A 23,097-nucleotide genomic window follows, 5' to 3' on the forward strand; every position below is an offset into this window, starting at 1 on the left:
GAGACCTTATTGCTCTTTATAAGTACCTCAAAGGAGGCTGTAGATAAGTGGGGGTTGGTCTATTCTCCCACGTGCCTGGTGACAGGACGAGGGGGAACAGGATAAAGTTGCACCAGGGGTGTTTTAGGTTGGATATTAGGAAGAACTTCTTTACTGAGAGGGTTGTGAGGCATTGGAATGGGCTGCCCAGGGAAGTGGTGGAGTCACCATCCCTGGAGGTCTTTAAAAGATGTTTAGATGTTGAACTTAGTGATATGGCTTAGTGAAAGACTTGTTAGCATTAGGTCAGAGGTTGGACTCGATGATCTTGAGGTCTCTTCCAACCTAGACAATTCTGTGATTCTGTGATTCTGTGTATTCCATTTATACAAATTTAACTTTCAACTAATAGATCTTCATGAGACAGAAACAATCTTATGTGGTTGGTGGAGAAGTCAACCTAACACCTGATTGCAATCCTGACGCAAATCAAAATCATTTAGTATCAATTTCAGACACTGTTGTCCATACCAGCATCGTAACTTTTAACCCACATCTCTCTATCTCTCTCTTTTTTTTTTTTTTTTTCTTTTTGTTTTGTTTTGCCTTTTAAACATCCTCTATAGAGATTTTTGGGCTTGTTTTCAGCCAAAATGATTCTCATGTGTCCTAGTTCCATAACTATGAGCTGGTTCTTTTCTGCATCTTTAATAAAAAGTACTAGTGTTACCTGACAGTACTGCTTTTAAGATAGGAGCAGACAATCCATTGTTTTCTTCTGAATTACTCTTCTCAGCATTTTTTTTTCTTTTTTTTTTTTTTTTACCCATTTCAACCTTTTTGTTCAGCTGTCTATTATCACATAGTCTTCTATTCATAGACTTTCTCTTACTTACAGACAGAAACTTCAGTAAAAAATCAGTACCACAAACTTATTCTTTCTTTCTAAAATAAACTGTCCCTAAAATTGTCAATGTATGTGGTTTCTCTATTTTTAAGTGTCAGAGATCTATTATATGCCTTAGTTTTCTAAAACATACATTAAAAATACATCTACTGAAATCTATACCTTCATGATGTGGCAGAGTATTTAAATAATTTATATTAAATGTTCTTTGGACTAAAACCCAGATCTTTTTTTTTCCTCCAATCCCCAGTCAGTCTTTCAGTGACTGTGCTTAAAGAGGCAGAGATAACTCCATCTGACTATTTTTTTTTCCACTGAAATTATTTCTCCACCTTTTAGGTTTTCAACTCTTCTGAAGTAAACAGCACCTATATACCACACCTGAGAGAGATAAAAAGGCGGTGAGTTCTCTCAGCCACATGCAACAACTCCTGAAGCTGGAGCAGGGTATTCTCATACCTTTCCATGTTCATCCAACATGCCTGCACTTTTGACAGTTCCCTGTGATGAAAAATGCTCAACAGTAGCTTTCTGCTGTTAAAAGTTATGAGGAAGACTTTAACCCACCAACATCAATATGGGAGTCCAAATTTTCTTCATACACCAACAGATGGTCTGAAACTAGCATGCTTATTATTTGTATAATCTGCCTTTTTTGCTGTATGTTTTCATGAGAGCACCTAGAACTTTATTTTGTTGCTTTTCAACTGTGTACTGAAACACAACTGAACTTCGTATATATATATTATTACAAGATACCGTCTGAATTCTGTTTGCGTAATTGAAGATGGTTTCTGTACAGTTAGTCTAAAATCTTGATGCAGAGCTTTAATAAGACCTTACTAAGAACACATAAAGTAGCAGCGTTCATGTTTCCTCAGCCTGTATTTGTGTATGGTTTTATATCTTTATTTTGTCCCTGTTTTAGTTAGTTTTTCCTTTTATAAAATTTTTACAATATGCAAGGATTGAATGGGATGATGTTATACCAAAAATGGTTGAATGCTTTTCTTTGCCAGGAGCAATGCATTTCAAAAATGGAAAAAAATTTTTGGAAACATTCTACATGTATTTACCAGTTGGTTACAGAGTCACTTGAATTCCTAAACAAAACAAGTGCTAATTTAGATGCCTTATAGTGTCTAAGATGTCACAAAACTACTGGGAGAACCCTTTTAGAGCAGAAGTACAAGTTCAAATGCAGTACGCTAGCAGTTTTCAAACGGTACTGGAAACTACATGTACACAGCTGAATTATTCTTTTAGGACATACACTATGTTAAGCAGAAGAAGCATCTGGCCTAAATGCAGTGTTTTATATGCCTGATTTAAAGAACTGCACAGTTTAGCAACGATAGATTTTTCATGGCAAAAGTGAATAGAGGTTGACTGGAAGCATTGTGTTTCCTGTAGATCAGGTTGAAGTTGTATACAGAGCATTAGGGAAGAAGATTTTCCTTTCTTGTGACTTAGTAAGCCTTTTGTAGGCCTGTTGCCTCAACTGTAAAATGTAAAAAATACCGATTCAAACTCATTTTTCTATTAAAGTACTTTGCCACTGTTTTGTCAACAAAGCTGTAAATATATTTTCCAGAGTTTATATTCTACCATCATGAAAATGTACAATCCACCAAATTTGGGAAGCTGATAAAACAAAATTTTACATTAATTTATAGTTTGATACTGTGACACAAACCAAGTGTGACAAATCTGTATATACATGTGGAATGCAGAATTACAACAGTGTAAGTCACCATGCATGTGTCTTTGTAAATTGGTATGAGATCATTGATGATCATTTAAAATAGATTCATCAAAATCACCATTCTATTTACATCTAGAATTTAACTGGAGAATGTTAATGGACTGTGTGCTTTACCTCTGATGAAAGGAATACTTTGTTGGCTGCTCCCTTTTTATGAGACAAGTCTACTGTTGCTGAAAAGCATGCAAAAATGTTACCATTTCTAGAATATATTTACAATATAAATTGCATTCTTATTTTGAGTTATGAAGTATCTCATGTAGTCAAAAATAGTTATTCACACTTCCTACATTTTTTTTTAGGACTTTTTAGCACATGGCTGCATGACCAGTTGTTACTGAACTTTTATTTTTTATGTCCTTTCATTTCAGATGAAGCTTCTCCATTTGCACTAAATCTAGTTAATAAATAAATAAATAAATAAATAAAATGTTGACTTTTCTGTCAGCCATTTAGCTTCTTTACTGCAATTTCTTTTTTTACAAAGTACTAACACTGTAGTAAGGACAATAATCTTAATATGTTTCTGTGTCAACATCTAACACAGTAGGAAGCTTTTATTCCAATATGTTGTCAAAGTACAACTTAGTGCTTTTCAGCACTTCATGCAGGTGTAAGTGGAGGATTAGGCTGCTAATGCTAGAAGTAAACATAAACAGAATTAATGCAGAGACTAAGCAAGGTCAAACAAATAAATCTTCAAACAAGATTAGATGGCTTCAAAGTTCTTCTGTGGTAATTATGTATTAGATCTCTCCAACCTTATACATCAAGCTCTCTCCTTTCCCTCCTCCACTCTCTTCCCAATTGCAAGTGATGTAATGCTTTTTCTTCTGATAAGGAACTAGAACAGTCTTGCAAGTAAGATAAATATAGGAAGATATTTGATCTCCTGTATTGGAAAACACCATTCCATGTTTCCTTAAGACTTTTAAGTCAGTCCTAGCTCTTAGAAGAAATACTTTATCGGAAGACAGTATCAATTACTTTATCGCCTTAGCATAGACTTCAATTTTCTTCTAGTTACATAGATTTGAGAAATGTAATTGTAACATAGTCTGCAGTATTCTTGTGGTATGAGAGAAATGGAAGCAGAAAAAATAGAAAAAGTGCTGGGCAGTCTTCTTGTAGTATAACCCGGAAGGCAGATAAACACCAAACAGCCATTTACTCACACACACACACACACACATAAGTGATGCACAATACCATCTCATGCTCACCATCCAGTGAGTGACACCCATCCCCAAGCAATGCCCCCCACCCCCAACCCTGGCCAGCCACCTCATATTAATCATTCAACATGACATCGTATAGTATGAAGTATCCTTTTGGTCATTCTGGGTCAGCAGTCCTGGCTGTGTCCCCTCACAGCTCCTTGTACACCCCCAGACTCCTTGCTGCTGAAGAGCTGAAAAGTCTTTGGGTCTCTGCAAACACTGCTCTTCAACAAGTAAAACATTAGTGTGCTATCAACATTGTTCTCATCCTAAATCCAAAACACAGCACTATACCAGCTACTAAGTGGAAAACTAACTCTAACCTAGCCAAAACCAGGACACTTGTATACATTAGTGTCACGTATCAATAATTGAAATTTCATGTGCAAGAATGTTTGATCTTTGTTTAGGGAGTGGGTAATTCAAGTTAGCAGAATGATTATTAGGAGAGTTAATCATTGATTTTAGTGAGGTATGTCACATCAAAATCTAGGGTTCTTGAAAGTTACTTTGATTTATTGAAAAATAATTGTGGTATCCTTGTGAAATGATAATGTAAGAACCCAGGAAGTGTGAAATCCAGTTTTGTAAATACACGTTGTATAAATTGAAAGTCCTACTGTACACAGATTAAAGAGAATTAAAGTCTTTACAGCCATATAGCCTATATAAGTGGCTTAGTATCATAGAAAAATATATGGTATGAGGATAATACAGCTCTGGTCAAGCCCTCCCTCTCAGTTATTGGGTGTCTAACAAGCTCCCGTATTGAACTTCTAAATCTTCCTGCTTCCTGCAGTCCAAACACCCTATGCATTGCCCATGCCTCTGACTTTCCAGGATTCCTCATTACTTGGATTGCTCCTTTCAGTACTTAAAGAACTAAGAATAGTTCTGAGTTCTTGTAGTTAGCATCAGTTTTTTTTGTTTGTTTGTTTGTTTTTTTGTATACTGTTCTGTTGCTGAAGCACACCCTTTTCCAGAACTCCAGATTTGAAAGCATTTAGTTCACATTTCCCCTCTTTAAAGAATATAGCAGTTAATGCACATGAACCCAAGCTCAATGGAGCTCATGTGGATCATGTGGAATTTATGATTCAGATTTTTAATTCACTTTCAGTTTTCAGCTGAGCTTAATTTGTGCTATTATTCTACAGTTTATCATGACAGTTGCTTTTTGATTATTCCAAATGCAGCAATAATGTAGAGCCATTCAGGTTAACATGTAATGTGTTGAGAACTAAGCCTGAAAAATCACTTCTACTACAATGTGGAAATACATCAAAACATATCCAGTGGTCTTTTACTCCATCAATATTACTAACCATTTCAAGCAGTTCATCTGCAAAATTTGAAGAAGATCAAACGTTTCCTTTTAGTTCTATTAGTTTTTATCTTGTATTTTCAGAGTGTGCTGGGGACATGCAAGTATTGAAGAACATCTGTTTGCTTCCATCTGTGGGTGCAGTGAACCTGCCTTTTTCACAGTCCCATTCATTAGACTTGTGTTTTGGAGCAGCCAGCTGCTCTTCATTGCCTGAATTATGGCTGCTCTTTTTTTGGTAAAGTTTGAAAGGAGATGAAGTCTGCATTTTTTGCTCCTCCCATCTGGATATGTGACAGAAGAATTCTTAAGCAAGGGTGAAAATGAAAGACAGATAAAAGGAAAATCTTGAAAAAGGAGATGGAGAACATCTGAAAGTGAAATTGGAAGCAAGATGTTCTTGAGAAACAAAAAACAAGGAAAAGAGAAAAACTGAATAATTTTGAAGACAAGTTGCTTTCCAGAGAACACAATGATCAGAATGAGGGAGGGAATCATAGAATCATAGAACATCCTGAGTTGGAAGGAATCCAAAGGATCATCAAGTCCAACTCCTGACACCACACAGGTCTACCCAAAAATTAGAATTCAGACCATACTACTGAGAGCATAGTCCAAGCCCTTTGTAAGCTCTGACAGGCTTGGTGCCATGACTATACTTACTCCTGAGAAGCCTGTTCTACTGCGCGACAACCCTCTCAGTGAAGAACGTCTTCCTGATATCCAGACTGAACATACCCTGTCACAACTTGACTCCATTCCCTTGGGTCTTATCACTGGTCACTAAAGAGAATAGATCTGCCTCTCCACTCCCTCTGATGATGAAGTTGTAGGCCGCAATGAGGTCTCCCCTCAGCCTCCTCTTCTCCAGGCTGAACAAACCAAGTGATCCCAACTGTTCCTCATACGTCTTCCCCTCTAGGCACTTCACCATCTTCGTTGCCCTCCTCTGGACACTCTCCAACAGTTTTACATTCTGTTTGTACTGTGGTGCCCAGAACTGCACACTGTACTCGAGGTGAAGCCGCACCAGTGCAGAGTAGAGAGGGACAATCACTTCCCTTGACCAACTATCAATGCTGTGCTTGGTTCACCCCAGGATACGGTTGGCCCTCCTGTTTGCCAGGGCACAATGATGGCTTATATTCAGCTTGCTATCAACAACAACCTCCAGATCCCTCTCTGCGGGGCTGCTCCTCTGTCTCATCACCCAGTCTGTACGTATAGCCATGATTGCCCCTTCCTAGGTTCAGGACCCAGGACTTGCTCTTATTAAACATCAGACGGTTGGTGACTGCCCAGCTCTCCAATCTGTCCAGATCTCTCTGAAAGGCCTTTCCACCCTCAACTGAGTCAACAGCTCCTCCCAGTTTTGTATTGTCAGCAAATTTACTCAAAACAACTTCTAGTCTAACATCCAAATTATTTATCAAATCTTTGAAAAGAACTGGCCTTAAAATGGAGCCCTGGGAGACCCCACTGGTGTCTGACCACCAGCCTGATGTAATCCCATTTACTATAACCCTTTGAGCCCTACCTGTCAGCCAATCATTCACCCATTGTATGATGTTTTTATCTAGATGAATGCTAGACATTTTATCCAGTAGGATCCTATGAGGAACTCTATCAAAAGCTTTACTGAAATCCAAAAAATTACATCAGCTGGCCTCTGTTGATTGACTAGATGGATGATCTTATCATAAAAGGAAATTACATTTATTCAGCAGGACCTAGCCCTTGTGAATCTATGTTGGCTAGGACCAATGATGGCATCGTCCCTCAGGTACACTTCAATAATTCCCAGGATAATCTTCCCAATAATTTTACCAGGCACTGATGTGAGACTGACAAGCCTGTAGTTACCAGGTTCTTCCTTCTTGCTCTTCTTGAAAACTGGCACGACATTTGCCAGCTTCCAGTCAGCTGGGACCTCTCTAAATTCCCAAGACCATTGAAAAATTATAGAGAGAGTTCCCACGATAACACCAGCTAGCTCTCTGAGCACCCTAGGATTTATCTTATCCAGACCCATGGACTTGTATGGATCCAGGTGGAGCAGCAAATTCCACACGTGTTTGGAGTTGGCTGTGAGTTAATCATTCCCACCATTACAGTCCTCCAGCTCAGGGTACCCAGGGTCCTGAAGCCCACCATCAGCATTGAAGACAGAGGCAAAGAAGACATTAAATCTCTCTGCTTTGCCTATATCCTTGTTTGAGAGGTGACCATCCCCATCAAGTAGTGGACCTATGTTTCTTCTGGTCCTCCTTTTTCTGATCACATATTTAAAAAAAAAAAAAAAAAAACATTTTATTGTTTCCCAGAGACCTGGCCAGCTTCAATTCTAATTGGGCTTTGGTCGCACCAATTTTCTCCCTACAAAGTTGAACAGAGTCCCTGTTGTCTTTCCATGTTGCCTGACCCTGCTTCCAGCAGCCATACACATTCTTTTTATGCTTAAGCTTCAGAAGAAGATCCCTGATCAGCCAAGCTGGCTTTCTGCCCCACCTGCTTGACTTCCGATATTTTGGAATTGTCTGATCCTGTGCTTTTAGGAGGCACTGCTAAAAAACTGACCAGCACTGATGGATGCAATGCCTTCAAAAACAGTTTCTCAGAGGACCTTATTAACTAGTCCCCTGAGTATCCTGAATTCTTCTCTCCCCATATCCAGTGTTGCAGTTTTCCTCCTGTCACCAAAAATTTTAAACTCAAACATTTCATGGTCACTATGACAGACAGACGCCAATGGGCACGTCCCCCACAAGACCCTCTCTGTTCTCAAGTAATAGATTTAGGACCTTTCCCAGTTGGCTCCCTTATTACCTGCAGCAAGAAGTTATCATTGAGGGTAAGAACCTCCTGGACCTGCTTGTGTCAGCCATGTAGTAATCCCAGTTTATGTCTAGCAAGTTGAAGTCCCCCATAAGGACAAGACCAGTTGATCTCGAGGTATCTCTTAGTTCCTCAAAGAATAATTCATTGGTGTCATCATCCTGGTGGGATGATGGGATTCCCAGGGATCCCCAGGATCCCCAGGATGATGGGATTCCCTGGGATTCCCAGGACAACATCCCTTTTATTTGTTTGTCCCTTAATTCTTATCCAGAGGCTCTCAACTTTGTCATAGCCAAATGTGTGTTCCACACAGTCCAGCCCCTGCTTTATATATAGCACCACCACTACCACCTCACCTGCCCTGCCTGAAGAGCCTGAACCATTTATTGTAACACAATAGTCACAGGACTCATCCCACCAGGGTTTGCTTATGCCAATGATAATGTAGCTCTGGGACAGGACCAAGACTTCTAGCTCCTCTAGTGTGTTCCTCAAGCTGTGTTCATTGGTGTAGAATCACTTCAAATGCACCTCACTGTACACAGCACTTCACAGAGCAGACCAAAGGACCTCACTAACACACAGTCCCTCTGATTTTGGCAGGGAGAGAAAAACTTTATTTGATGATGTTTTTTCAAAAGACAGAAGCTACACAGAATTGACATCTAGATTTCTGTGAGAGAGCAAAAGTACTTTGGACAGCTTTGTGGGAGTTTTGGTAAATTAAAGAGATGGGTGAAAATGTCAGTTAGACACGTTAAATGAATACACTTTGAGAATAATTTCATCTGTTGTCTAGACATTTCTGCATAGGCCATATAACTTGAAAACAATTGATTTGAAGATGTTTTTTTGTTTTGCTTTGTTTTGTCCTGCTTTTGAAAACATTACTACCTGATCAGGGCTTAGTCTCAGCTGGAGTAATTGGTGAGTAGCAGCAAGACATTTCTTAGCATAAACAAACATTTAATAAAAGGTGATATAAGAATTGTCTTTGTTACACTGTATCATCTATATGTCATTTAATTTTGTTAGATTATTCCCACAGTTCAATCAATAATTCATGTGAAATCATTGCAAGCACTTTCATATATATGTCTGCAAAATAAACATGCTGTAACTTTCTTGGGACAGAGATATCCTACAGTTCAAATTCCTGAGAACCAAATGCATAGCAAAGATCCTAAATAAGGGACACAGAAGAATCTATGTCACTAAATAAAGGACACAGAAAAATACATATGCAAAAGCATAAAATGCTTTGTAATTCTTTGCATTGGTATGCCCCATACAGTACCCCATATACAGGCTACATATAACAGGACTTCCTTCCTTGTGAGTGTCAGTAGAGGAGGGAGAAGAAAAACTAGTATGAGCTAGAGTTTCTGTGCCACCACTCAAGTCAGAACACAGTTGAAATACAGGGCTGGAAGCAATAGCTGGAAAGCACTTTCAATTTATTGAATCTCATAACTTGGTAGAGATTCAAAGATTAAGAATTGTATGTAGAGATGCAAAGATTAAGAATTGTATGATACCAATGAATTTGCAATGATATTTTAAAAATAATAATGTTTTAACCATTTTTCTTTAAATTCTTTTTCAAAAACAAGTGGTTGTCTTGCATCCAAATAACAAACGTACATTAGCTGTCTCAGTTTAAGGTCCCCAAAGAGACAAGGCATGAGTAATTTTTTACTTTTTTTTCCTGTCACCATTGTGTAAGTAGGTTAGGTTAATATTAAAACCTGACCTCCCCTGACTATGTTGTGGACAAAAACACAGAATTGTATTTCCTTTAGGATTTAACAGAAAGCCAGTTAATGCATTCAGATATCTCAATGGGGAAAAAAAAAAAAAAAAAAATCTGAGTGAAGGCATAGCCTAAGTCTACACAGTAAGACAGATGGGACTAGTTGTGCAGGCAAACAGGATTAGGTTCCGTATGGCTCTCAGTCAGAGAAGCCATAAGCAGAATGGAGCAAAATAGCAGGAGGTAGCAGAAAAATATTAGACGGACATTTGGAATAGAAAGAATAAATATCAGTAAAAGAACAGGTTTATAAGCTAATGTTAATTTTGGAAAAATTTCTGCCAGCAGATGCATCCTACTAAAGGACTGTTTTCCTTATTGCAATAACAGATGTATGTAATTGTACCCTGAGAAAATGGCATTGGCTAACATCAATCCCATATGCTTTTTGTTATAAGGTTAAAAAAAAAAAAAAAAAAAGTTATGCTCCAACCACTCTGCCAATGTTAGTTCATTTACAATGCCGAGCTGTTTCTTTTTAATCTAAAAGTTATAACCTAAAATGTTACCTGATTTAAATTTCAAATTCACAGGTCACTATAAACTTTTATAGTGGTGAACAGATGTTCATGTGAGCTGTACTTAACTGTAAAGCATGTTAAAAAATAAATAAATAACATTGTGGAATGTCAAAATTAAATGTCTATAGGAAATGCCAGGGGGATTTCAAAATATTTCAAAAATATTGAAGTTTGCTATTAGTTTTGCCGTAACCCCTTTATTCTTTGTCACCCTTGCTTTTTATGAACCACAGACTACTGCTGATTGCTTCAGAAATTTGTATTCACTCAGGATAGTTTCAAGTCCCAGAGGTAAAGCAGAATTGCAACACGTGTGACTATACTTATGCTATGTGTTTCTGCACATCTGTATAGGCAATATCTTGCTTAAATGTACATACTGGTATCTGCTAAGATGTCACTGCGACCATATTTTTACCTGATTCAATGTCTTCTGAGGAGACATTTAATTGTCAAGAGATTAATGTCTCCAGACATTGCTGTCTCCTGACAGCAATGATCACAAATAAATCAATGAACAAAAATAAATAAATAAATACAAAGTAAATTGTCAGTATCTCACTTTTTAGGGGCAAATGCAGATGTTTCTTAGTTTTTCATATAAAAAGTGAAAATAGAAAACTATGTGAAAATGTATCCTGAAAGTTAGTTACAGCTCTTCAATTTAAAAGCAAAACAATTAGCTACAAGTCCTTGTGTCCAAATTCTTCCTTCAAGATTAGTGTAACCCTAAGTAACTTCATAAATGTCTGTCATGAGACTTAGGGTTTATTCCAGTATTCAGTAGTTCAGAGTCAAGTCCTCAGGGTTTGGTTCATTCATTTGGCTACAGGTATTTTTGGTCTCAAAACTATGCATAATTTCACAACTTGAGCTGGAGTATCACAGATTACTCTTATCTCTCACTGAAACATGCAGGTTCAAAATTATGGTTTGTTTCAAAGTCTTTGTATACATAGTGGTTTATAAAACCAGTCTGATCAACACTTCCATATGTTGAGAATTACTTAGGGTCTCAACATTCCTCATTAGAGGAGAAAAGTTTGGCTTTGACAGTCTTGAGTGCAGATTCAGAACTCCCTCCCTCACACCACAGCCTACTTAGAGGAGAGCAGACTAGCACTCAAGTCAGCAGCATTATCACACCTTCTCTGTCTTTGTCTTTTCAGATTGAGCAGGAAAATATCACAAGGAATGTGCAAGGATTTGTGAAGGAATAACAGAAGGAATAGAGAGCATTTTTCTTGGGCCCAGTGATGTGCATGCGCAGTGCAGGGCTGCCTGACTGTAGCATGCTCATTCCATCTGGAAGGTTTCCGAGAACAAGCTTGGATTTTGTTTGGAATGAGAATATTCCAGCATATGAAACATCTTCACAATGTGCTCCTCCTAATGGATAAAATTCCTAATGGACAAAATTCAAGTATTTCTGAACTAGCATTCCTTTTAAATTCTGTTCAGTCCAAATCAACGTGTATTTGGGTGGCCAGAGCCAGATGGAAGTCACTGGTTATAGAAGGCGAGCTCATGTTCCTACTTCAGTGAAAGCAGTGTGCAGGCTCTAAAGTAGCAGAACCTACACTGCCAACTCACAGTGTCTTCTCTGGCTCAAGGTTGTTCCCTGCACACACTAGGTAAAACAAAATGTTATTTCTTATCTCAGCATATTTTTGTGTGTTAGTTTTAGGGCTGTAAACCTTCTTATTTTCAATTCCTGAAGTCGCCGTTTTTTAATGTTAGCGTTGGAATACAGGTAGCATTCTCCCATTCCTAATTCTGAGATGCTGCATCATCATCTTTCTAAACCATTTTGTACCATTGCAGCTTGCCTCCTTGCGTATTGATTTTATCCTATAGAGTTTACATGGGAATCACAGTCCAAATATCATTTGATTCTAGGTGTATTAAGCACAGGCACACTGCTGTTTAGATTCTGTAATGATGGGGGCAACGCTTCAATTATTCTACTGACATTTTTCCTGTGATCAGCATCATCTCTTAGACTCCATTTACTGCCTGATCACCAAACATTTGTGCCATTGGGAGGAGAGGGTAGTATAGAGAAAATAATGACTAGTGGTTGACAGTGTTACACCATGACACTGAAACACTTTTCATACTGTGATAATTGTTAAATAGAATTATATTGCTTAGTAACATCATAGGCAAATGAATTAGCAAAGGCCTGTTGACATGATCCAAAGAGGTATAGCAACACATGTAGCACTGCTGTCCTCTGAAGATTTTATTCTAGATTTTATTTTAGGCCTTTTTCCCATTTTGCGTTTGCTTTTAGGTCTTTTTTGAAGTAGCTTTTTCTCTACAAGAAGTAAAGGAGAAAAACAGAACTGTCCCCTTCAGGTATGTATATGCTGCTGTCTGGCTTCTCACTGTTATTAATCATCACGTCATCATTCTGTGCATATAGCTCCTTTAACTCTTTCAGTTTCTGACCATTTTATTTATTTTCTCCTCTTTCCTCAAGTCTCCCCTGTCCATCACATTTTATTTATTTATTTATTTATTTATTTTATGAGTAATGCTAAAAAGCACTGTATGGTATGCACACTAGAGCTTAACATTAAGGATTGTTTGGTATTTGAGTACACAATTTTGCTTTTAAGCTGACATTTGCAACTTTTCATCTGAACAAGTCCTGACTCTCCTTTTTAACACGTGCTGACAAGGGGAGCAAAACCACAAATGAGGCCAATAAAACAGGCGTTTCTTTAGAAATGATTGGCCTTGAACTCTGTCACCTTGTCCCCTCTTTATTTCTGCCTACAGCAAATATTGTAGAGAAGATCACACTTCCAATCAGTTGCTCAGAGTGGTTCTTGACTTTAGGTTGCAGGTCAGAAATAACCTCTCATTTACAAGAAATGTCTTTCATTATTCTAGTAGACACCAGTTTTGGTGTCACCGAATAATGGGACACTGAAACTCCAGTGTGCCTATATGTAGTACGTTATGGTTGGCATTTTTCATTAGGGTTGTAAATTGCTCTGATGGGAAAGGCTGCCACAGGCCTGCATATACAACCAGCATCAGCACTATATTAACTAGTGAACTCTGCATGAGCATCTTAAAAGTTACTGCTCCATTTCTTGTGCTCTAGACACTAGTATCAGATGCTTGGTGGCATCAGCACCCTTGAGCACTACAACATACCTCTTTTAACCAGACTTCTTGAGGGAGAAGAATTTTATTATATAACATCTGTTTTCTCTTCTCTGTGCGTCTTCCTGAAAAGGTAATGCTACCATTTTTCACTAAGACGAACCACTCTGGAGACAGTGCTCAGATATATTTTCTAGATGTAGGATTAGTTTATTTTCTAGTTTATTTAATGATATCTTCCAGACCAGGGTGTGTGTGTTTTTCAGGGTATGTACTCAGGGGGTTAAACTATGCTGGAATGATCTCCTGCATAACAAACAGCAGGTAGCCTGAGGAGAAAAGATGAGTAAAGATATGTACCTGCCACTTTCCTTTCTCTGCTGCCACAGGGCTCATGGCATTAACAAAAACACCTTAGGGACCAGTCTCAGTTACAGTAGTCTGCTAAGTGTGTTGGAGATTGTTCAGACAGATCAAGTCAAACCAAATGTTGAAATCACAGCTGACTCCTAGTCTGCTAGCTACAGCTTGCCTCCAGAAAGTCCTGTTCTGGTTATGTTTGTGTTTCTTGGGCCAGTTTCCACTCTTGGATTAACAGGACACTCCTCCCAGACAAAACATTAAGCCCCCTTCAGCCAGGACACAGACATTCCTACCTTGCTTTCATGATGCACCTCACATGTTCTGCTGTACCTGGCACAGCTCTGCCTGGTCTCTCCACACCATGACTATGTGACAAGGTCACTCTGGTGCTGCTCCAAACAAAGGGATCTTCAGGAAACAGTTTTGCAGCAACTTTGCATGATCTCTTTATTAGAGGGTCATTTTCTTAATTAGCAAAGCTTGCAGATTTTTACATATTATTAAAACATTCTTCCTACTAAAAGACACTGAGCAGAGCAAATATACCATTCTTTTTCTCAACACATTTCTTTTAGAACTGCAGAAGAACTAATAAGGTCTAATGTGTTAGTAGGAGGCTGGAACCAAATTCTCTACTCATAAAAGGCTTTAATCAACATGTCAGACATGTCAGGAGTTGAGTCTGCATAGTCTTCTTTCTACAATCCTTCCCCATGTAAGGAGCAGTGTTTTCTCATGCAAATAACCTCCAAAGTCTATTTGTTTTCCTGAATGAAGTAATACCATTCAAGACTGGCCGTGATTCCTCTCACAGAAATCATGACTCATATACCAAGATAAACTTTTACCACTTTAATGAATAAAAGGCACAAGTTTCAAAATAACTTATGCCAGACTCATATGCTGAGATAAACTTTTACTTCTTTAATGAATAAAAGGCACATTTTTCAAAATACCCTATTCCAGTTCTACAAACATTTGAGTCATAAAGAAGGATGTAATTATGTACTTATACACACTTGCTAACAGCTATTAATCTCTAACTTAAAAAAAAAAAAAAAAAAAAAAAAAAAAAAAAAAAAAAGCAAACTGAACAAGTGCAGAATTGTTATATTCAACCATAGATTTCTGAAAATTGGTTAAGGCTAGAAAAATAATCTAATTTAATTAAAGCACATGGAAGCGATTATAAATCAGACATAAATTGTGAAAAAGAACTTGTCAATAGATGGAAAGGTAAATTCTGACCAATTGCAGTGCAATAAAATGGACTGATAGCCAGGTAATGGAATCATAAAACACTAGCTCTATTTTTCTAGACATTTCCAGGAAAGGAAGTATATCTTTTTTTTTTTTTTTTTTTTTTTTTAACCAGATTCCCAATTTTTATATTTTTAATAGTTTCTGTCAGTTGGCAAAAGAGCTTTAGAAGAAAAAAATATCTGAATTCTGCCTTTCTTCCTCATGCAAGTTCATTCAGTGATTAAGACAGAATCTAGTAAGGTAAGATGTAGAATAATTAACACAAGCTGCATGGGTCAGGTCACTCAGTTCAAGAGAACAGGACTATGACTTATTTTTTAATCAAAGGATAGCATTCATTCCTGATCATATTGGAGATGAGGAGCGATTGTATGCTACTTAAACAGTATCTGGACTTTACTCAGAATTTACTGTCTTTTGAAGTAAACTTCTGAATGGAATTTGAATTTAGATTAGCACATTTTGTTAATTTAAATAAATAAATAAATGAAACAGCTTATTTAAACTACCTACCAAATAATGGAAAATAATAATAACTGCATGGTTCACTGAAGCACTAATTCTCAGAGAAATTATCTCATAACTCATTTCAGTCAACTCATCATACTGTTACAGAAGTGTCACTGTCACAACCTTGCACTATGACACACACACACCTAGCACACTGAAACAACAATATTAAGGCTGTGAGCTTAAAGGGTACTGGGCTTACTTCAGTCATTCACACCTGAAGTGCTGGAAGTCTTAAGATAATTTCCATACATTGCGCTTTTGTTGTTGTTGTTTGTTTGTTTGTTTTTGTTTTGTTTTGTTTTGTTCTTTTGTGGATATTTTTAGACTGCTTATGTATTGGTTATATGCAGACACATGCATCAACTCACCTACTCAGCAAGTGTCAGCTTAGAATGAGGATCATTTGTTTTAGTTCAATCTAAATTAATCTGCACTGGTATTAACTGAGAGAGGGAATATAAGCAAGGAATCTCTTGTAATCTGTTAGTCTCACCAAACAATAACAAAGAATTCTAAATATCTATTTAAAAATAAAAATATAAAAAAAAAAAAAATTTGGAAAGGGAAGATAAAGTATTTTGCCCAAGGGATATGACTTGACACCATCTTTAGATAATATGAAAGAAAAGTACAAATATCCAGTCTATAACAATGAAATTTTTGATCTGATTAATTTTGACTGTATGGTAGCTAGTTTTTAACTTTTCTTCTACTCCCAAATACCTAAGATTTCTCAGAGATCAATTTTTCTCTAGGGTTTTGTTTGTTTGCTTGCTTCTTTTAGGCTAATATATTATAAAGATATTTTTTTCAGGCAGGATAATTTTTTCTAGCTCTTTATTTAATATTTTCTAGAATGGAAAAAGTTCAAACTGTAAATCATAGTACTAAATTGGGAATGAGAATTCATCTCTTTTGTAGGATCACAGCTTCACTTTTCAAACTTTAAGATCTGGAATTCCACCTATCAAACATAATGCCTTAGTGCTAAGAAAGCAATTCATAATTCAGCTTATCTTGTTTTAATAATTACTGAAGTTTATAGAGGAAAATTATGGTTTTGTCAAACAAAATATTCATCAACAACAACAGTGAAGAACTAGAGGAATTTTTCTCCCCTACAGACTTTTTTTTTTTTTTTTCCCCTAATATCAAGTCTTACTTTTTCACATGCATTAAAGCTTATATTTTATGTTTACCATATATAAAAACCTTAAATACCAAATATAAAAACCATATATACCTTAGTGGAGTAGCTTATTTTACAATATGACAATAGTTTTCTGGAGAAGACTGTAAGATTTTGGTCACTGAGTCTGCAGAATCTTTTAGCACCTAACTTGAAATCTGCTGTAGTGAGTGGGAAAAAAAATTTGAGTTAGTCAAAGCATGGAACTGCAAGTAATGTTGTATGGGATCTAGACGTATTCTGATGGTACCAGAGTCATCTTTCTCTGTAAGTAATTGTGAGAAGCACCTTTGGTTCCATTGTTCATGAATGTCAGAGAGACAGCAATGCATGGAGAACATGGATTGTGTCAGTCGTGCTCTGATTTTTGTGTCAGTCACCACCACAGACCAGCCAGCTCCTGCCAGACACCTCTTCTGTGTTCCTTGCCATATTTTCTTTAGGCATTGCTCAGCCCGTGCACACAGAAACAGCAGCAGGAGGATAACAACACTAGGTGTAGTATTTCCTGCTCTATCGTTTGCACTACAATAATAAGAAAATTTATCCAAGTAGAGAGGTACCACATTTTTTCACAGCTTTTGGTGAAGAAAGTCACCAAGACAACATGTGAACTGCCAACTAGAAAACATTCTGTTCAGAGCAAATAAAAGGTAACAAAAATTGTGGAAGACACAAGCTGAAATAGCATTGGTACAGTCATTTGTTATGAAGCATAAGGGGCTTTGATTTTGACAGAAAAAAAAAAAAATAATAATGAGGATCACATCTTGTTCACATTTATTTTAGGAAAATTCCACAGACTTTTAGAGGAATAAAAACCAGTAATTTTCCAAGGAAATGTTCCATGATTCTATAACAACTGAAGATTTCAGTAAGTATGGCTTCATTTCAGTAGGTTTTGAATCTTTTAGAATTTACAGAGCATAAATATGATGCTTTAAAGAATTTTATTTTTCTAATTTACTATAAAGTGATTAAGAAGCAGTGGGAAACCATTATATATAAACACAGACAAGATTTGACCCTATGTTTTGATTTAAATGAGTATTTTAAAAACCACATACATAGTTTTTAAAATAGAATGAAAAGAAAAAAATACATATATACTTTTAAAACATTAAAATATACCCTTGAGATAAAAGTTTGCCAGCTCAGTCCTGTAAAGAACCCACATCTCCCACTAAAATCAAATGGGCACGTGCTTAAACACTTTCCAGGAGAGAGACTTTTTCCTGAATTAGTCATAATGAGAATGAATTAATTTTGGTCTTCTTCCCAGTACCCTCCTAGAGTCATGGGTTTTACATTTTCTTCACAACTGCATTTGGAGTGAGATGTTGTGCCTGGAGTTCTTGAGCTGTAATGTTTAGTAGTCATTAAAGCCAATTTCTGCTCGGTGCCACCTCCAGCTTTGCCAGACCAGTCTTAAAGAAGGGAAAAAAAATAACTGTACCACAATACTAGAGGAAATGTTTTCACGTGGATATGCACATGAAAATCAGTCTGAAACAGTTAATGTCTCAAAGTATATTTTCTAATTTCTGTGTACCTCTTATAAGGTTGTTATATTAATAAAGATGCAGCATTCCTAGAATGAATGATATAGGAACAGCACTGCCACCTTGCTGAAGGAACAAAATAATGTGATTTGTGTTACTCTACATTGTTTGGATAGCCTAGAATTACCAGAATTAAGTATGGTAATAATGTGGTAATTAACAGTAATTTTTTCTATCAATGTGGAAATGACATTACAGAAGCCGCACTGACCTATATTTTTTATGAGTTCTGCAGTTATTGTCACTATATTTCTAATTGCGCTTGCAGTCACTGAAATTATTTTAGAGTAGTTACTGAGATGATGCAAGAGAAATCCCTGATCGTGTTATTTTCTTGATCCATTGATTAAAAGGTCATAAACAGGGTAAAAAATAAATAAATAACCATGATGTGACAAACATGGTGCATTGAAGAGGTAATTAGAACTAACATCTGCCGTTAAATAACTTTTGGGAATATAAATGTATGTGAATAGGCAGAATTTTAAAAAGAAAAAAAGTCAGAAGATGAGAGAGTGAGAGAAAGAAGGAAAAAGGGAGAAAAGAGAGGAGAGGAAAGAGGGATGGAAGAGAAAGCAGAAAGAGAGAGAAAAAAGAGAGAAGAAATAAAAAGTCAAAGAAACCAGAGAGAAATAAACTATAGGGGTGGAAAGAAAAGAGAAGGACAGAAAGAAAAGAAAACAGAAAGAAAGAGGTGAAAAGAGAAAGAGTATATAATCACCTTAGACTGCTCATCTGTCATTAAAACCATAATTAAATAAAAAAAAAAAATAGTGAAGAGTGAAAATATAGAACAGAATGCAAAACAACTGCATAAGTGATTTGACCTGTGCATTAATACCTATTACCATCAGTACTTTAAGTGTCTTCCCCACAATAGAGGAGAGAACGAAATCTTAGAAGTTCGGGCAATAGCTGGTAGCAATTCCATTTTGATCAATAATTTTCCATTCCTCCTCAGCACATAAATGCTGGGAGTATCCTTGCAACTGCAGATATTGGAGACTGAATACTTCCCACCAGAGGCACAGAGGACAGGCACACCAGGAACTGAACAAACACACACCTCCACATGGTCCTTTGGGAACTACGGGAAGCTAATAGAAATTTGTCCCTAAACACAGAAAAGAGAAAACTGTGAGAGTAGCTAAAATGGTCTTTCTTTCCTCCCTGCCCATGTTTTGTGCCAATGACAGATAAGCAGGAACATATGTCCTGACTATGGTAGAAACTAAGGGAGAATAAACAGTTTCAGCTCAGGGTATTTCAACACAAGACTGTCAGTGTCACAATGGGGTAGTCACTTTGATAACCTATCCTATTAAAATGTGTTTTGGTGTTGAGTTGAAGGTCACTTTGCATAGAACTTTTTAATACTTCAGAAAAATTTGACCATAAAGTGTTTGTATTCTCCTAGAAATGGACTGTCCTTCCCGTCATTTGGAGAGTAAGTCCTACTTAGAAAGGATCTGATGGGTGCATCAGGAAAGGTTATAAAGGGTCCGGTCAGCTAGTATGCTTGAGTGGGATTAGATACTTGGGGCATAAATTAGTGTGTGAACATGTAACAGGGAAAAAAAAAAAAAAAAAAGTAATAGAGAAAACAGAAGTGGCAGAGAAATAAAATGGCTGAGTATTTTTTTTTTTTTTTTTTAAAGGCTCTTGTTTCATCACTTTGTCAGACCCTTGCCTCTGTGGTTTTCTACCCCATTCTTTGCCTCCTCCCACTCTCTTCTTCTTTCCACCCCTACACTTCTCTTTTTCATCTGGAAAGACAGATGATTCTCAGCACTGGCCTGTGAATCCCAGGATAAAATCCCAAGCTGTCTCTGGCCCTTCAGTATGAGTGGGTTCTGGTTTAAAGATGCTCAATGGGTAGTTTTGGAGATCTCATGGCTCTAAGGGACCTTTCTGTTCCTGGTGTCAACAAAAATTAACTTTTAATATGGGTTGAATGCAATAGAAATTGTTATGCCTACGAAATCTGTAATAGTAGGCTTGCAGTTTCAACTGCAGCAAGATGAAGAGATTCAGTATTCATAAATTAAGATGATTGTGTACTAGCTGTACTTGGAAAGCAGTGTTAAACCTGTGATTTAGTTATATCTGCATGGGTTGATTTCATTAAGCTTCTTCCAAAGACTCGTCTTGCAACCTGTTCTTCTTTCAAATTCTTTAAAGGTTACTATGGCCAACTTAAATACTAGACGTTGTTAGAATGCCTGTAACATATGGCTGGCTTCATAGCTGTCACTTCCCAGCACAGTCCCATTTTATGAAATGCAGTCCTGTACTGTTTTTATTTGGAGTTTTCAGACTCTTTAAGGACATAGGTCATCTTTAAATACAGGTTTTCTTGCCAACACTTCTCCTCCCCTACATGATCACACAGACCAGACCTTCCATGTGGAAATGATAAAACATTTTTTTAAAAACACTTTCTTCCTTTTAAAAAGAAAGATAAAATTATTTTTATAAAAAAAAAAAAAAAAAAAAAAAAAAAAAAAGCAGCTGGAAAAAAGGCAGCTGGATTTCAGTGCAATCAGGAAGAGACATAAGAATGTACCCCCACACGCATCTCAGTAAGTCGTAGACACTGCTTGGTGGAGAGAGCCTATGCAGGGAATCTCTGCTTTAATTTTATCAAAAATAGTTGGCTTTCTAGGAGAAATTCATAACAAGAAAGGCATGAACATTTAGGTTAAACATTTTTTTCTCAGTTCTTGCTTACATAATGGTGCTTTACATTGCTCTCTATCTTCAAAGCCAGTGCAGGTAGCCAGGAGAGGAATTATCTATAAGTGGGAGGTCATCATCAGAGAGCACTATATCACCCAAATAGTAGCTTCTGCCTCCTGTGCCCTGAGACATTTCAGAAAAAAAAAAATAAAAAAATCTGTTTCTGGCAACCCTACCATGTTGCATGGGCCCAGCAAGGCTGAATGTTGATGTCTTAAATTAGAACAGCCATTACACTTTCCTAATTTATGCTAGTTTCCTAGCAGCCCCTGGATCAAGAGGTCACAGCACTAACTGGGCTGTGAATTCTTTCTGCTTTGAGTGTCTCTTTGCATTTGCTGAACAAACTACCCAGAATATGAATTTTTTCTCATCTTGGTTAAGCACACCTGCAGAGAAGACAGTGAAATTACATTTGTGAGACGTGAAGCAGAGTATCTGCATCTTGTGTGTGAACTTTTTTATTTACAGCACATCTATAAGTGGTTAAGATTGTAACATCAACATGCCTGAGGATGATTCTTTTATTTACTTTTGCTTATAGCTGTTCATGTATTTAAAACATTTTTTGTAACAACTAGGGGAAAAATATTACATAGTTAGTGTCTCACCACATGGAAGACTTAAGTAGCCTATGATTTCTTGAGGTTTTGTTTTTTCCATATTTTTGGGGTGGGGAGGGGGAGAAGGAGAGGGGGGATATTTTGCATCTTAATCATTCACAGATAATATGAGAACACATGACAATCATTCTCAAAGAATGCAAATACACATTGCTGCTTAACAAATGAGTGTACAGATCTTAGGTAGAGTTCTAATTGAATTCTGCAGGCAAAATTAGCAGGGTTTTTTTCATCTGTGACACCTTATACATTTCCTCACATAGAATTTTTATACCTCCCCTCCCACCAAGACACAGGTTTTGCCCTTTATTTTCCCTTGTGGAATTAAAAACATGAATTTGGAAAAAAAAAAATACTACTGTTGGAAAAATATGATAATGAATGTCAACGTTGCAGTGGCCTATTGAGTATATTGATTAATATTTATACCCATTCATTGTAGAATGTCACACAATGGTTATTATAGTTTTCACAAGTCTCAGTCTAATTATATGGTCTCTAATTTTTCAAATACAAATACAACAATTCTAGCGCCTGTTGCTTTGTTATGATAAACTTCATATTTAGTTCAAGATTTATTACTTTTTTACTTCTTGATCTAACGACACTTTCTGTTATATTTGAGAGAACAGTGGGACATGTAGGAACCAGTTCTCATTCCTGAAAATAATATTTATTTGCACACATATAAATTTCTTATGAAGTCTCTAATGTTACAGACACATGAACTTTATTTGGTTTAGACAATTAACTTCAGAGAAGAGGTTAAAAGTAATTAAGCATGATAGAGGCTCCTCAGTCTGGAGAAAGAGAGGCTGAGGGAGATCCCATCACTCTCTACAAGTTACTGAAAAGAGATTGCAATGAGAAGAGGGATGATTTCTTTTCTCAGGTGACAAGTGATTGGGTGTGAGAAAACAGTCTTATGTTGCTCAAAGGGAGGTTTAGACAGGGAATTAGGAAAAAATTCTTCACAAACAAGGTGGTCAAGCATTGGAACAGGCTGCAAGGGGAAGTGTTGGAGTCCCCATCCCTGGAGACAAGTGACAAGGCAAGAGACAAGTGCCACTAAGGGACATGTTTTAGTGATGGGATTTGGCAGATCATATTAATTGCTAGACTTGGTGACCTTGAAGATCTTTTCCAAGCTAAATGATTTTATGATTCTATGAACAAATATTTTAAATGTTAAGCATAGCTTAGAGTTCTTGATTTTATGATCAAGATCTTGTATTTGTGACCTGTAAATGAGGCATAGCCTGCATGTGCCTCAGTTTCTTTGTCTGTAATGAAAAATTCAGAGGTAAGATTTTTTTATATGTCTCATAAAACTGTTGAGGGTTCTACATTTGCACAGG

Source organism: Aythya fuligula, chromosome Z (assembly GCF_009819795.1).
Source record: "Aythya fuligula isolate bAytFul2 chromosome Z, bAytFul2.pri, whole genome shotgun sequence".
NCBI lineage: Eukaryota > Metazoa > Chordata > Aves > Anseriformes > Anatidae > Aythya > Aythya fuligula.